The sequence below is a fragment of the Furipterus horrens genome, unplaced genomic scaffold, assembly GCF_987537825.1.
Source record: "Furipterus horrens unplaced genomic scaffold, mFurHor1.1.pri manual_scaffold_7, whole genome shotgun sequence".
Lineage (NCBI taxonomy): Eukaryota > Metazoa > Chordata > Mammalia > Chiroptera > Furipteridae > Furipterus > Furipterus horrens.
The window spans coordinates 9308383-9313530 of NW_028327177.1; the positions used below are offsets into that span (position 1 = coordinate 9308383).

General features: G+C 46.3%; 1 pseudogene; it reads right to left on the minus strand.

Annotated features, from left to right (window-relative positions):
* Positions 1-902: 902 nt before the first annotated feature.
* LOC150003993 (synaptonemal complex protein 3 pseudogene) lies at positions 903-1637 on the minus strand (annotated as a pseudogene).
* Between the last annotated feature and the right edge of the window lie 3511 nt (positions 1638-5148).

Genomic DNA, 5148 nt, shown 5'->3' on the forward strand with positions numbered 1-5148 from the left:
ATTTGGTTCTCAGGCCAGCACTCAATTCACTGACCCACACCAGCCAGGGCTGTTTTTTTAATTAAATTATCTTTATTGTTCAGTTAATTAACAAGTGTTAGAAAAATTCACTATTACTATTAACAAACAGAAAGTTTGGTACCTACAATTTAGGAATTGCTGCTACCCTCATAACTGTTTAGATTTTATTTGGAGATTAACAAAAAGAGGAGGCTTACACTTAAGCTAATGATTAACATGATGTAATATTTTAAACTAGAATTTTTAAAACCACTGTAAAGACATGCCTCTTAGCTAATGTTATAATTGTATCATATTACTTAGGTTCAATGCCCCTGGCTGGTTTGGCTCAGTGGATTGAGCGTCAGCCTGCGAGCTAAGTGTCGCTGGTTCGATCTTCCAGTCAGGGCACATCAGAGAAGGAAAACTCTGACTCCAAAAAACCTCCGCTGCCTTGCGGCATACCTCTTCAGGGGAAAGGCTAAGGGAGTAAACCCCGACAGAAAATCCAGAGCCGGAGTCCCTAAGGCGGTTTGACGTTGTAGTCAACACCGGCAACTCCTGCGGCGCACCTGAACCCAAGCTGTATTGACTCCGTCTTTCCCTTGGACCCTTCAGCTGCGAAGAGAGGGGGGGTCTGCTGCATGGGCAACAGCAGACCCTCCATATCACCCTGCCCAGGCTCTGTAGCTTCAGCTTCACTGGAGAGGACACTCCAGCGTCATCGCAAGATGTCGATTTAACACGGGAGGAGACAGATACCGTGTCACTCCCGAGTCGAACTGCACAGCCATTCTCGGCGGTGCAGATAGACTCTTAAGAAGCTACACCATCGTCTCTCGAGACGGACGGCTGCCAACGACGATGACGACTTAGGTTCAAGTTCTCCCTTCAAAGAGTCATCAGAATAACATGCATTGAAGAGACTTTCGAACACTTGCCATCTCTTGTTGCTGAGTATCCATCATAATTTTGTGTGTGACATAGTCGTTTCTTTTTTTAAGTTCATTTTGTGCACCAGTAAGTAGAGTATCATGGTTCTTCTCCAAGTCCTCTATACTCTTGGGAAACTGTCCATATAATATTTCATTGTTTTTAGTCTGTGACTGTGAAGATCTCTCCATTGTTGAAAAATCTTTTGTTGCTGTCGAAACAAATTAGCTCTCTCTTCTTCCTGTCCCTCGGCCTTCTGCATGCCTATCTCCCGCTGCTGAAGCAAAGTCAGAGACTGCTGAGAACATTCTTGGTTAAGCTTCTGCCTTTAATCTTGTTGGGTTTTGCAAATCTGTTCAATTTTGAAAGAAGCCTTGGCGTACATGGCTTGTCTTTTCCTCTTTGCAGGAAGAGGGTTGTTAATGCCAGCTCCAAATTTTTCCAGCATATTCTGTACTTCATTCCCTACCTCCCCAACTATTCCTGCAGAACTCCTTTTCTTCCCGAGCTTATCAATTACTAGAGTTTTTGCACCAATAACATCCTCCTCTGAACCACTCAGATCTTTTTTATCTTCTTTCTCAAAGTCATAGGCTCTTACAACCTGATCCTCCGCTCTTCCCAGAATTCCCAGTATGTGCCCTTCCAGAGGGGGCCGTAGGTAGATGCCTCCTGACAGAGATATCTGCGACGCTCCTCTCCATCTTGGTTAAATGAATTTTAAAAACAACAAAATGCAATGACATGCTTAGCCCAAGCTCACAGAACTAGGTGGGCATCAGTAGAACTGACCCCCATTTCCATGCTCTACGTACACTCTTCAATTCTGCTTCTCAACTAAGTGAGTGCTTCCATTTCCAGTGTGCTCCCCTCTTTTAGATACACATATCACAGGGAGACCCCTGTGGGTCCCCCAGTCAAAGGATTGAGCAGAAAGGACTCCCAAGTTCCAATCTCAGGCTCCCTGTGGATCACGGGCAGGGTGGGGATTGTTGGGATGACTCAGGTTGAGACTAATTTACAAACCCATGTGCCAGAATTCATGTTCGCACCTGAGTGTGTTGAGTAGGACTTCAAGGGTCAAAAATGCACCATCCTAAAGATAGGGATGGCCTCGGATGGTGAATTCTTCACAAGTAGGCATACCTTCTACTGTCTGGCCATCCTACGGTCTACTTTCATGACCTTCATCTGATGAAACTCGGTCCATCCGGGGCAGATAGTGCCGAGGCTCTTTGCAGCTGGTATTGGAAAGCGGGACGGTCTTCCAATGGAGTGGAAAGCAAGGATGATGGGAAGACTGTAGTCTCGTTTCCAGCCTGGCTGCATTCCACGCACCAACAATGACACAACTCCCTCCTCTGACAAGAACTTTCCAATCTGCCCTGAGATCTGTTGGATGAGGAGCCAGTTTCCATCGCAGCCATGCACAGGCAGCTGTGGGCTGGGGTGTGGATGTAGCTCTCTTCCACCCCGGGATCTGGGAAGACACAGCTCATCTTCTCACCAGCCAGAAGCCCAGCCAAGCACAACAGGGCTGCTGCTAGGGGTTATGTGGAACCAAGTGAGAAGCGGCCCAACAATCAGGATTGTGACAGCCACAGCGGTCAGAGGAACATGCTCATCTGTCCCACTGATGGAATTGTCCCAAAAGGAAAGCTTTAACTTGTTTTAGGAACTAGTCACAGCCTGGCTTGGGCATGCTGCCAATGTATTACGAGAACAATCTTTGGGAAATGTGGAATAGAGTTATTGCCAAGCAGATTGTAGCCCTGCAGCATGATATTCAGTGGCCCGTGGTACTCAGCCAGCCCCTAATTCCTCAGGACCATCCTGACCACTGCTAGTGCGAAACAAGCTGACCCATAGTTCTCAGTCACTTAACGTGTGCTGAGTCCCATAGTCAGAAGCTGGGGCAAGAGGTAAAATGACAAGGCCTCTGCCCTCAGGGACTTCTTTGTCTGGAGCCCACAAATAATTACAACACAATATGACAGATGCCGCAATGTGTACCGGTTCCAGGAGCCCAGAGAAAGGAGTGATACATCCTGTCTGGGCAATCGCAGGAGGATTCAGAAGAGGTGAACTGTGAACCAGGCTTTGAAGGTAAGCTCTGTTCAGTCAAGACTGGCCAGGAAGAGTGAGCCAGATGCCGGAGGATTCCAACAGGGCTCTATTCCCACCCTCTTCACCAACCCCACCTGCCTTCCTTCTTAAAAGTCAGTTTCAAGAATCGTTTTCTGGTTTCAACCAACCCCTAACTTAACATCTCTTGTCAACTCATGAACTTTCAGCATCTTCATGAGCCAACCAAAAGACACTTACAGAGGCTCAAAGAGTAGCTTAGAGAAGCTAAGAGCCCTAAGAGACATCCCAGCTCATGCTAGGCTCCAAGAAGAGAACCAGTGTTCTTGTCCTCAACTGGATGCCAAACTGGGTGGTCACGTTTAGAAGTTCATAGAAAATTAGGGATAAAATAGGGATGCAGAGATCATTTACTGTCTTTGAGAATGCCAGTTGAAAGTATTCTTGGACTCTCTCAAGAGCAAGCAGGTGTTTGAACCCAGAGAAGCTCGAAGCCCCTTGAGAATACAAGTTTGGGTTTTCTGCGTCCTGCAGGCATCCCTCTTCCTCCCCACCCCTATACTTTGCTTCTTATCAGGACACCTGTAGTTTTAGTGCAGAACTCCTTGCTATGGTCTGAATGTTTGTGTTCCCCAAAATTCATACGTTGGGGTCCTAATTCCCAGAGATAGTGTTATTTGAAAAGTGCTTAAGTCATGAGGGTGGAGCTCTCGTGAGCGAGATTAGTGCCCTTATAAAAGAGGCTCCAGAAAGACCCCGAGCCCCTTCTACCACACGAGGACATGGCGAGAAGGTGCCATCCTTGAACCAGGAAGAGGACCCTTAATAGCCAGCCACTCACCAAATCTGCCAGCACCATGATCCTGGACTTCCCAGCTTCCAGAACTGTGAGAAATACATTTCTATTGTTTACAAGCTACCCAACCTGTGCTATTTTCTTATAGCAGCCCAAACGGACCAAGACAGCATTCAAACAAGCTGCATCTCTCCTGGACAATCTAGAAGGTTCCCAAAGCTGGGCCTGGGGAGGCACCTAAGGGACTGGAATCAGGAGGCTAAATATGTGTCTGCAGAAGGCAGAAAAGCAAGAAGGAAGGGGAGGAGAGAGGGAAAGAGGGAGGAAGGAAGGAAGGAAGGGAGGGAGAAAGGGACGGACATTATTTTTTGAGCACTTACTGTGTGCCTGGCTCCAAGCTAACTACTTTACACACATTGATCAATACTGTTCTATTTCACTTCTGCTTCCAAACAACCAGTAAGGAAGCTTTCATTGAATCTCCTTTACAGATAAGAAACTGGGGCTCAGAGAATTTAAGTAACTTGCCAAAGGTCAAAGCCCTAATACACAGGAATTCAACCCAATATCTGAAGACTCAAAGCCAGAGCTTTTTCTAGATGCCCTGAATAATAATAACTACCATTTATCAAGAACCTGCTGCTTGCCACATCCCAGGAAGGCCCTTGACACACACAGGGTCTCACTGAGCAGACTCTCCTGACCCAACAGCCGCTGTCCACATGCTTCTCCCGCACAAGAGGCAGCAGCCAGGTGACTGTACCATTTAGCATCCAAACCAGATTGGGGACAAGGGCACAGTCTCATGTGGTCACCCTAGTTGCGGTCACCCTGACTGTAGCCCACCTGCCAACTATCCATCCATTCATCCATTCCCCTGGGCAAATACGTTTGAAGAGGCTTAAATCCAATTCTCCTGTATGTTCCTTGAGTTCTCCTGACTCTTTCCAACAGTGGGTCACCTAGCCATTCCATGGCTTTGGGGACACTGACCACACAATCCACTAAGGAACAGAAAAGAAATTAACGCAATGTATTTGATTATTTTGCTTTTTTAATAACACTGGTACTGCTCCATTCGAAGAATTAGCATGGGCCTTGAGAAGACATTCTTTCCGGCTTTCTTGAGGTTTAATAATGTCCTTTCTTTGATGCATGATGGTTATAACAAATTATAGTTTGATTTTTAATGCTCTCAATGGAAAAAACATTCATAGCTGACAACTTTATGATACCGGTTTGCTTGTTTTAAGCATTTTTAAAGGATTTCTAAGCATACAGCTCAGTGGTACTATGTACATGCACGCTGCTCTGCACCCATCACTGCCATCCAT